Below are 12,363 nucleotides of genomic sequence, written 5' to 3' on the forward strand. Positions count from 1 at the left end.
AGCCTTCTGGCTGGATTCCTTCCTACTAAGTTTTACTTTCTTCTAATTCATTATTTACATGGCTGCCAGAGTGAGCTTTCTAAAATGCAAATCTAATCATGTCTTTTCCTTGCTTCAGAACCTTATAATGATTCCCATAACTTTCATGATAAAGTCCAAACTCCTTAGCATGGCATATAAGGTGTTTTATGACTCGGAGTATGCTTGCTTCTCCAGTTGTGCTTCTTTATATTAACTGCTTTTATGATATTGAAAAAAAAGCCATTCACTAAAAACAGGATCTGGCTTCTCCAGCTTTTGCATGGATGTAACTTAATGTGCCTCAACCTCTCCATTTCAAAGGCAATTGTCATATATTAAAACACAAGTCAGAGGAACTGTATCCAAGGAAACAGCATTATCTCAATTCTAGCTCAGGTTAGACTACTCTTCCTCTACTTTTCACATAGAGTGACTAGCATGCTATTACTTCACATCATATTTCTTTTAAATATTTTTGTTCTTTAAGTGCAAGATATGGAGACATATTGTGGTTTATTTCATCCTTGTATATTCAGTAAATATTTAATGAGCAAAAGAATGAAAGCCTACAGATAGACATGTGGCTCTATACACAAGGGTCTTAGAGAGTTATAAGAGGCATTGTAAATCTCTGCTTTAAAAGTTACTAGTGGGCCCTTACATAGTTGCAGAATCTGCTCAAGTTGAAGCTTTTTCAAGAGATAACCCATAGGTACTATGACATAATGGAAGATAGGATGAGATAATTCTGAGAAACCACTTATCAGAGTGCTTAAAAAAGTGTTAGCTTCTATTATTTTCAGTGTCAAGTGACCAGACAGATATATTTGATCCTACTCCAAAGAAAAGTAGGATTAATGCTTGACAACAGGAGACTCATTTTTCCTGATCTAAGAAAAAAATCTTTGTAAAAATTTTTAAATGCCCCAGCATCAAGTAACTGTCTTATAAAGTAGCACAAATGTATAATAAGGGAGAGACATACCTTTCAATCACAGTGTGTAAAAAATAAGGCTGAATTTTCAAATGACAGTGAGTTTAATGTGATTTAAAAGATGACTAATGTGAAAATAATCTGAAATACAATGTATAAGGGATTGAAATACAGAAAATAGCACATGCTTGTGAAATTTGCATTTAACGTGTTGTTTTTAAGTAAAAAGAGAGGGGAAATATGAGTTTGGTGTAATTTCTAAAAACTAGTGAAGTTGTGGCAGTTATCCTTCAGGCCTGACTTGAAATGAGGACACATATTATAGGTCATTATAAGAAGGAGGAAGAGGAGTCGGAGAAGCAGGAGAAACAGGAAGAAGAGGACAGTGTGGTAGGGAAGAGGAAGAAAAACTGACGCAACATTGTGATGAACAAGAGTGAAAGGAAACTAGAGAGGTTTACCTAGAAACGGAAAGACTACCAGCAATTTTAGCTGCTTTCAAATTCAGGTATTCAGAATGGGTATATGGTACAGCAGGTGGAGCCACTGTGTAACATGAGAGACCGGCATCCCATATTGGATAGCCCAGTTTGAGTCCTAGCTATTTTGCCTCTTATCCACTTTCCTGCCAAGGTGCTTGGGTAGGCAGAGCTGATGGCTCAAATTCTTGAGTGTCTGTCACCCATTTGGGAAATCAGGGTGGAATTCAAGGCTCATAACTGGCCTGGTCCAGATCCAAATCTTGTGGGCATTTGGGGAGGGGGCGGTAAAGCAGTGATAGAAAATTATCTCTCTCTTTCTGTGTATTTCTCTCTCTCTCTGCCTTTTAAATAAGAAAAACGAAGGAGGTTTAAAAATACAAACACACACAGAATCTCAGGTACTCTACTATAGAAATCATGCAGCCTAACTGTAAGGCTAAGCATCTATATTTTTAATAAGGTTTATACTTTTTCATATTGAACTGTAAAGGCACAATCAAAAAATTTACCAGTATAACATAAGACAGAATTCCCAATGGCTGAAAGTGAATACAAGTGGAAAAGGATGCCTTTCCTATTTTTAATTACCAAAAGTCACTTTCTCAAGGAAACTTTCCTTAAAATATGTTACTTGTATGTTTTCTTTATAGCATATTGACTACATATAAATATGTAGTTTCAATTTTATAGTATGTATTTCTTTCACTATTCTAGGAGAGAAAATATCTTTTATTTGATTATTATATTCCCAGAATCTAACGCTTGTGTATTTGAGACAGAATGACATGATGGACCCTTTCTTCAAATAATGATCTAATGGTGAACAAAAAGCTCAAAATAAGCACATTTAAATATTCATGAATTACTAGATGACTGAATTTAGTGCCAAAGGCATTAGAAAGGATTTAAGAATTTGACAGTTGTTAGACAAATTACATAATCAATTTATTTCTAATCCCAAAATTCATTTAATCTGGAGTGAGCACCTATCCTTGGAAATTTCCAATAAGACTCACTATACATCCATCAAAAACCATTTAAATAAAAGTCATTCACTAAGAAGTTTTGATTAGGTGGTTTTTAAGTCACATTCTAATATCAAGATCCAGTAAATTATTTCATGATTAACTTCAGCCATGAACTGAGAAAAGGCTAACAGAAAAAAGCAAGAATAACTACTACCAAAGAGCACACATATTCACAGACTTAAATTAACAAAAAACCAAAACAAAACAAAAAAACAAACTTCTTTGGGGGCTGGTAATTTTAGTTTGCAGATACAATAACTATTGAGCTAGTCTTTCTGTTCTATAGAATAATAATCTAGTCACCTAAACATATTATCATTTCACAAGGGGTGAATTAAATTTTCTAAAAATTCTACATTAAGTAAAAGTGATAGGTAGCTGAACTGGCATGATTTTCAACTTGTCATTACTTCATATATTTGCCCTTCCTTCTTTTTTCTGTCCTTCATTTCTAGTAATTTGGGTTGATTTTGTTTGTTTGTATGTTTCCTGTGTGACAGGTTCCTTAAAAGCCTTGAACTCCCTTAAGTGCTTCTCAGGGTTGCTAAGCTTTATAACAAGTTTTCCAAATTCTTTATACTCTGTTTCCAATGTCTGCCTCAGTGAACTCTGTTGACAAAGGCTTTTGCTGTTTTTGCAGGGGACACATGAGTAATATTCATTGCACCTCCTTGTCTTCTTTCACTCTTGCCATTGTTATTCTGTTCAGCAGATTCCTTTCCCTGGTGCTGGTTTCTAAGCTGTGCTGACCACTGGCCTACAGGTTGATTTTACTGATTTCATTTGGTACCTGATCCTTTGCCATCACTTGTACTACTCCCTCCAGGACTGATAACAACCCGGTGACTTAGGACAGCTGCTGTCTCCTTAATCCTGGATGCTTTTCAAACTGGGAGTGGGAAAAAGGCTGTGCAGGCAACAGTGTGGCCACAGCACAGGATCACAGGGTGTCGGGAGTGGTGAGCCAGAAGTTGGGTCTGCACAGAGTAGGGTGGAAGCCTAGCACAAGAACTTTGGATTGAAACTCACTGGAGAGTAGCAAATATTCCAAGACAAGGTAAGAATAGGTGTTCATCCAGACAGGAAATTGACAGCTTGGACTCACTAAGTAGGGCACAAAAATTAGTTACTCCTTACTAAGGTATTGAAGATTTCTCTGCACACCCCTCCTAAAACTCTTCTGCACCTCAACTATTGACATATGCCTTGTTAGAGTTATAAGCCAGTTAGAACTATCCTAAAATTTGCCTAGTTCAGTAAAAATTATGCTTCAATACTATAAACAGCTAAATAGAAAAATGAAAATAGACACAAGACAGCTGAATAGTACCCTATAACTATTTTTAGGCATATAGCAGCCGGTTGTGTATAAACTAAAATTGAAATGCCAATGATGTAGTCACAGGATGTGGTTAAGAACTTGCATTTTCTAACATACTGGTCACTCAATACCATGTCAATTAACAACATAGTGTTGTAAATTGTTGTTGATGTTATGTTGTGGCTTTTCATTGGACGGATGATATTCTGCCATCTCTGCTTTCAGACCAGAGATGGTCTCCCCAAGAAACTGTTGAATTGATCTGAACAATAAGGTGCTGGACTCTGTGCATGGTACATGCTTGCAATGAAGGAACCATGACTGGATTTGAACTGTAATACTGAAACAATGTGGAGGAATCCATCATGAGGGGAGGGTCTGGGGAGGGGATGGGGAAATCCCAGAAACTGAGTCATAAAACGAAATCAAATAAATGAAAAAAAAAGAATAGGTGTTTATTCACCTTCTTTGAGTCACATGACAACTCTATGACAATGCTAGGAGAAGGAATATAAAAAGGTGATCTTTGTTCACTATTCCCCCAGTCTTCACTTCCCAAATACATCCCTGTTCCATATCTCATTACACTCGTATTTCTCAGTAACTGCCTTCAGGCTTTCAGAAAGAAACACAGACATAGTCTTCTCAGCTCCAGTGAGCTTTTAGGCTCAAGACTGTGTTGGCGGGTCCAGAAAGAGGTAAACAGGCTGGAAGTAAAATATTTTGGCAACCATAGAAACAAATGCACACAAAACTGCAGAGATACCCTAGAAGAGAAAGCTCATAAAAATGTCAAACTTTAATGTGCTAGATTGTGCACATCAGTTTCCCAAACTGATGCCATTGACATTTTGGACTGTAAATTCATTTTGGGGGGCATGGTTCCTGAGCACTGCAGACATGTTAGCAGGCCCTCTGCCCTCCACACATTAGATGTCAATTGTGCCTTCTCTCTTGTTGTGAAGATCAAAAATGTTTTTAGTCTTTGTCAAAGTCCATAGTGGGCAAAAATAACTCCTGATTTAGAACTACTGATCTACAATATGGAAAAAAATTTCCCTGTAAGGGGACTAGTTTTCTAACATTACAGTCACGCAAGCATTAATCAAGATCTCAAAGATGCTAGAGGGTAATTCAAAAGCCATGGAAAATGAACATTGTGAAGAACTGTGCATGAACTTCAATCTTTTTTTTTTCCTTTGGCAGCATAAGTCTTTTTTTTTAAGACTTATTTTATCTTTATTGGAAAGTCAGATAAACAGAGAGAAGGTGACACAGAGAGGAAGATGCTCCATCCATTGATTGACACCCCAAGAAACTGCAATCGCCAGAGCTGAGCTGATCCGAACCCAGAAGCCAAGAGCCTCTTCTGGATCTGTCACGTGGGTGCAGAGTCCCAATGCCTTGGGATGTCCCAGGCCACAAGCAGGGAGCTGGATGTGAAGCAGGGCTGCCGGGATTAGAACCAGCACCCATGTGGGATCCAGGTGGGTTCAAGGCAAGGGATTTAGCTGCTAAGCTATTACGCTAGGCCCGATCATCTTTTTCTTTAACTTAGTTTTCATAAGCTTTTTGATATTTTCTCATGGGTACAAAAAGTGCATCAAATCTTTATTGGTGTCCAGAATAAAGGCCAGCAGTTAAGGGGAATTCCTTGTGGGATCAGTTCCAATAGTCAAATTATGAACAGATACTACAAAATTAAGTAGCAATTGCCTCTTCCAACACCTTTCTCCCTGACAGAGGTAAAACATGTATATATGAATTTAAGTTTTATGTATTCTGTGATTTATAGTCATAGATTCTTTATGTTTGATCAAATTAAGATTTCTTCGCTAGAACAAAGAATATAAAGTTTATAAATCCAGTTTCTTTCTATGATTCTTTAACGGTGTGCATGTGTGTGCGTGTCTATGAATTTTACAGAGGTTGAGAAATGACAGAAGTGCCTGTTAATGTCAAGATTCTTATTTGTCACCTATTACAATGAAATTTTTTCTTTTAGATTCCTACCTTAAGATGTCAAGTGGATTAGGGGATGCTTTGATTAATATAATTTGTGGCACTTGCATTTGCTCGTGTCAGATAAGAAAAGAAACTTTTTTTGCAGGGATTTGGTAGAAAATCTGAATCCCAAAAGCTCTGTGATAAGGATTTTGCAACTTAATTCCACATGTTTCTCTATTCCAAATGTGCTTTATTACTCACTAAAGGAGTTCAATATCAGACATGAATTCTTTGCAAAAAGCAAGCCAGTGACGAAAATAAGACCTACAAACAGAAGCGCTGAAGCTTTAAGCAATCAGAAGAGTCTAGAATTGTGTTCTTTCAGTGTGATTTGTAAATTAGTTTTCTTGTTCCATATCTAGCTTCCTATGAAATTTTTGTCCTTTTTTACCCAATAATAATTAAAACATTCTGCTTAAGGCATTCATTTATACATGGAAGATGCCTTTGACTAATAAAGAAAGCTTTACTCTAACAGATTTTTCACTGTAAGTATCATTGATTATGAAAATATTACCTGAGGAAAAGGAATCTGTGTAGATCATATATTTTCTGAGTGATTTGCTATACAAAACATGTGATTTATATTCTATAATTTACTGCTTAACAATAACATTCATCTTATTCTTATAAGAAAGCAACATATTTAAATCCTATTTTCCTCTGATCCATTTTTCCATTTTGCCGCTCGCAAAGAGAACGGAGATTCAGAAGGTAAATTGCCATAGCGGTTCTGTAGTATGACCTGGAGTGGCATAAGCAATTGACCCTCTTAAATGTAAGAGGCACAGCCACACACTTGGTGAATTCTTCCTTCTTTGCGTTACTGCTTCAGCATTTCTCCGCAAAGTTCAATGAGGTTCATTAGCTTATCTGAAGAGAGTGGGCCTGGCACTTTTGAGACAGCTTCTCCCTGTGACTTTTCTAATTAAATCCCTTCCATCAGATGAAGAGCTGCCCTTTTTACTTGACAAACATTTGTTCTAATTTGGCCTTGCTTGATTTTTCTGTGCTTTTACGTCCCTCCCTCCTCTCTATACCCACTAGCATCTGTTAGTCAGAAGATCACTCTGGCTGACATTTACTCTGAATGTGCTTGCTTATTAAAATATCTCAATGTTAGACAAGCTTATCGGTTGAAGAATACAATATAGTTCAGGAGCAGTGAAGGAGTTCATCTTAAAGAAATGCTTTCTTGTACTGCTGTATCTTTCTTGGTGTTTATAAAATTGCAGACACTCGTGGATATAGAAACTACGAGAAGTAGAGATGTTCGTCTTATCGTATAAGTCAAAGCTTCCCTTAATTATCTGTTAGGCAAAAGAATTTTACATTTCCTTGGAATATAGGCAGTCAATTTATGATTAAAATTTAAAATAAGATCAGGCACAATAACTGGTCATAGTTTATTTACAACAAAATAGTCAGATATGGCGTGTGCTTGAGTTCAGACAGATGCAACTGTGGAAGCAATTGACAACTCAAAAATTTTTCCACAGAACTTGAAAACACTAGCAAAATCTCCTGGGCGCCCGGCTGATTGGTGACTAATCTTTCAGGAGGACCCTTCTTCATAGACAAAATGATGATGTGTAAGGTTAAGTGCTCACCTAGGAACAAGTGAGTCAGTCAGGGTTTTGAGTGTTCACTGTGGACTTCAGAAAGGCGTGCTCTGTCACTGACAAGCAGCCTTGCTGCATTCAGTTCACTCTCCTATTTTCTTTAACACTATCCAGTGCTATTAGCTTGCCAGCCATGTAGCCTGTAAGTAATAGGTTGCAATAGCAGCTGAAATTGACAAGTGCTTAGCCCAGAGCATGGATTGAATGTAATTCATAGGGTTTCCAAGTTAATTTCCAATACCTATTTCATCAAGGCAGACTGATAGATGGCTGCCAGTATGTTTTGGCTCTATCTGTAAATCCCCGTGTCTTTTGCTGCCATCATTTTATTTTTTATACATTCCTTCCCTTGCGTTTGCTCCTCCCCATTTCCATAACTTCAAATGGAGACTCTCTCTAGGCACATCAGTCATTTAGGTGAGAGGGCCTTGCAGCTAAATGCAAGACCTTCAAATGTTATTGAAGTGCATTTCTCCATGTGGCCCTGTTTAAAGTGATGTTTCTTTAGGGACTGCAGGGTGAAATATGAAGTTATCTGGGAGAGTAAATCTAAGATGTTGGACAGATGGTGAAGTGTCAGTGCATCCACAGAAATGCATTTTATTTTTATACAGGGGACACTCGCAATCAATTCTGGCTTGAGAAAACAGTTGCTTGTGTTGCATCAGTGCTATTTTCTGTCTTTAGCAGATCAATAGTGAAGATTACCAGATTCTGATAATTTTTGCATATATTTACAGATAAAATAATCCAAGAATAAATATAAAATCTGAAAAAAATAAAATCCCTGTAGATTAATAATTTATTAGAAATGAAACAAGGGTCCCTACTAACAGATAAAATTAAGCATAAACCTATTTACTCTATACGACATGAGACATTTCACTTCTTACCTTAAGTGTGTTTTGAACCACTTCTACTGACTTTCTTGTTTAAACTTTGTGAGATGACTTTTTCCTTGTAAGTATAAAGCTTTGATTTATACTGCATACATTTTGCAGCCTTCTAAATTACCATTCTCAACATTCCTCTGTTTCTTTGAGTTCCTTTCCAGTTTCCATCTTGTTCACATCACTTTTCCCTCATCTAGCATTTAGAAAAGAACAGTTGGAATTGTGGATATTTTATCTGTTGTGAAATATGAGCAATATTCTAGACATTTTCAACAGTTACACTTTACCATTTATTGAGTGTTACATAGCTTATGTTTATAATGATTTCTTCAGTCAATGCAAGGTGTAACCACACTTGGAAGACACATACCAAACAAAGGCAAAACAGGTGCTTTACATTACTCTAGGTTGCACTCATTGCTTTAAATGTATAAACTTCCCATAAGTATTTGGAGATTTTTCTAAAGTGCTATTTTGTATTCTAAATATCCCAGATTCTTTGTAGTTGATTTCTTTGACCATTCTAGAGCTGGCAACAATGGGAAAATTTGTCTTGGTATTAATGTTGAATACTAGAGAGGGGATAGCTTGTTGATAAAAAGCTCTAGAGCAGGGACTGGTAAACTCTTTTTACAAAAGGCCAGATAGGAAATAATTTTATCTTTGCTGAGCCTAATGACCTCTGTAACACCCAATTCTGCCTTTGTGATCCAAAAGCAACTATAAACAAAGCATAAACAAGTGGCCCTGGTAATGCTTCAATAATAATTGATTTGTACAGGAACATGGAAAAGATTTGTTGTCTCCATGCTCTCGGGCACTGGATTAGAGCCAGATATGCCTCAGCTTGCATCCTGACGCTCGCAGTGGTCTATAGTGGTGCTAAAGGCAATAATTAAAGGTTATTTAACCCTTCTGTGTATTAGCTTCTTTCTTTTTAAGATAAGGATACAAGTAACACTCCCCATATATGATGTTTAGATGAGACAGCAACCTTAAGTGCATTGCTAGGTTTTAATAAATATCAAGTTGTGATGCCAAAAGACAGCCTTGTTAAACTATGAGAGGAATGGCGAAGAAGGAAGGACTGAATAGCATGTGCTATAGCATGTGCTGCATGTGCACGCAGTTAAGTTGCTGCCTGCAAAACTGCATCCCATGTGGTTGTCAGTGTTAGACTCAAGTATGCTCACTTTTGATCTAACTCCTTACTAAAATACCTGCAGAAACAGGAAGATGGCCCTACTGCTTGGGCCTCTACACCCATGGGGGACACCTGGAAGACGTTTCTGGCTCCTGGCTTCTTCCTGGGCCAGATCTGACTACTGCAGCCATTTGGGCAGTGAACCAATGCATAGATCTCTCTCTCTCTCTCTCTCTCTCTCTCTCTCTCTCTGTAACTATGTCTATCAGATTAACAAATAAACCTTGGAAGCAGGGACCATTTGGATTTGCCAAGCATTAGTACTGGAAGGCAAGAGAAAAAAGTCTTTACAACATTAAGCAGCTCCTATTTAATGTTTTCTGAATTCTTTCCTGAGATGACAGTAAGATTCAAAATTGATGTGGTAAGAATACAGTAAAATTTTACGCATTCACAGTAATTGAGGTAGAACCCCTTCTGGATCATTGAAAAGTCTGAATTATATGATGCTTTTTATAGAAAGTAGTTTTGTTGTTTTCAAGTACATACAGTAATTGGCAAAATGTCTAAGAAAGTCTTGCCAAGTAGACTTCCTGCTGGCATGTTTAAGTGAAAAGCTGAGACTCATTTAAAATTAGCATATTATTATGTGTGTATGAAAATGGCCCAAATAAAGTTCTCAAAGATAGCTTATTTTCTTAGGTAGGTTAGATATTCTCCCTAATTTATTATGTGGGAAAAAATAAACAAAACTAAGTAGCTTTCAGCCATCATTCTACCTCAGTGGAAATCTGACTTCTGTTTTGGCATTTTAACTATCTATGGCATAAGTAAGTATTGAAACCATGACTTTGAATTGAGCTTTTCTATCAGCTTTCCCAACTCATTGGCGTGTTTAAATTTCTCAAGATGTCAAGACAGACTATCAAGCCTATATTTTTAATGAAAAATGCCAGTTTCTTTTGGACATTAGTACACTAAACTTTTGACTTATTTCCTTTATTGAATTCCCTTCTCAATCTAGTTTTTGAAGTTTAAAATAAATCTTTACTCAAAATGTGTGCATATTGATGTTAATGTTTGTGTATCTACAACAGTAGTTAAAAAGATTCACTAAAAATAAGCTTATATATAAAGTTACTTTGGTAGAATTTTGAAATCCACTCTTTTTTCTCATGATGTATTATTTTGACTTACTTTTCATGATATGGTTCCTTAGGCTCAGGGATTTCCCTTTCCATGCTTCCTCATACACTCTCCCCTCACTGTTTTCTCCTACATTATATCAGTTGCTCAGTCCCTTAACAACAGTCACAATAGCATCATCAGATTTTTTTTAGGTATTTTTCTTCACATTTCATCTTTGTGACTGAAATTTTCCTATGGTGATGATTTTTTAATGTTTTTTTTAATGATTTTTTTAATCTGGCTCTAGACCATCTTCTCTTATGTTCAAGTCTGTATGTTTCTTCGATGTGTCTACACTTCACTTAACGTCTGCCTCCTGAAGCAAACACTTTTCCTGACTCAGCCTTGTGGAGCTATCCCTGAATTAGTGGTTCAGAATTCCCCATTATGCCAATACACATGCATGGATTAATATAGCCATGTCTGAATGTTTTCATTCAGATAGTTGTTTAAAACAAAAAAAAAACTTACTGAAGATTCCAGCTTTTAAGTCAAATAAAGTTAATCAAGAAAGGGATGTTTGGTTCATATGAGTAAATACAGTCTAGGTGATAGAGTTGCATCAAGGTATTTGATACTTAAATGATGTCCGTACAGTCCGTTTCTCTATTTTTCTGGTAGGCTTGGGTTCCCTGTGTGCATTTGCTTTACATATGCTGAGATGGATGCCACAGTTTTCATTTTTCTACTTTGCTAAATTTTTTGGTACAGAACAAGTACATTTGCAAGATATTCTAACTTAAGCCCTGCTGTTAACCATAAACAGGTTGCATGTGCTCATTTTCAAGCCAGTTTCACTCGTGGAGAAAGCAATATGCTGGATGACCTGAGGCAAGACTGACTTCCATCCAAATGCAGCACCTGAGAAATAAAGTGAATCTCCCAGTTATCACATATAACCAATGAATAACTTTGCAAGCCACTGAGATTCTATGAATCTAATTTTGCTTTCAGTCTGAAGTCTGATCAAAGATATTTGCATAATTATATTACTTTAGGTAATAACACAAATGAATATACAATACACTGACAGACATATAAACTTACTATTATTAGTACTAGTACTATTTTGTCAAGATAGTTTGCAGGCTTATTTTTCGGAAATAGAAGACTTCATTAGCAATGTTTCAGTTGTAAAGGCAGAAAAGAGGAGGGCGTTACTTGAAGTTAAACAAATAAAAAAAAGTTTTGATTCAGATGAAGGTTTTGGCATAAAAACATTGACAGGATAATGTAGAGTTATGTGTGAGGTTAAATCAGAACAAGACAAGAAAGAACAAGCAATGTCGTTTTGTTAAAAAAATTGTGGTAATTACTTATTTTCAGTATAGCAAGCATAAATTTTTGCAAGAAAGTATTATTCCAAATAGACTTCCTAATATATCTTTTAATTATTATCTTTCAATCATGTGAATGTTTGCAGGGTTTTAAAATTTGTATTACTTTATTTATATGAGGTGATCCAATTTCACGTATTTCACAATACATGTTTAGGGGAAGAGTGGTACTTCTCACTCCACTCTCCCTCCTGCTGCATTCCCCACCAACCCTCTTCCACCCTTATTTGTTATTTTTTGAAGTCTTGCAATGGCATATTTTCAGTTCACTGATTTGAAAGGTGGAGTGGCAGATATTTGCTGTCTCACTCACCAAATGATCAGTATGACTAGTTCTGGGAAGGGCTGAAGCCAAAAGTCGGAAGCTCCATGTAGATCTCGCAGGT

The 12,363-nt window shown here is 36.4% G+C and overlaps 1 non-coding gene across 1 annotated transcript; it reads left to right on the forward strand.

Moving 5' to 3' along the window:
- The first annotated feature begins 1,221 nt into the window (after positions 1-1,221).
- LOC118758053 (small nucleolar RNA SNORD2) lies at positions 1,222-1,287 on the forward strand. Its single transcript, XR_004995508.1, has one exon. It is a non-coding gene; the product is annotated as a small nucleolar RNA SNORD2 (small nucleolar RNA).
- Positions 1,288-12,363: the final 11,076 nt, after the last annotated feature.

This window comes from Ochotona princeps, chromosome 12 (assembly GCF_030435755.1).
Source record: "Ochotona princeps isolate mOchPri1 chromosome 12, mOchPri1.hap1, whole genome shotgun sequence".
NCBI classification, from domain to species: Eukaryota; Metazoa; Chordata; class Mammalia; order Lagomorpha; family Ochotonidae; genus Ochotona; species Ochotona princeps.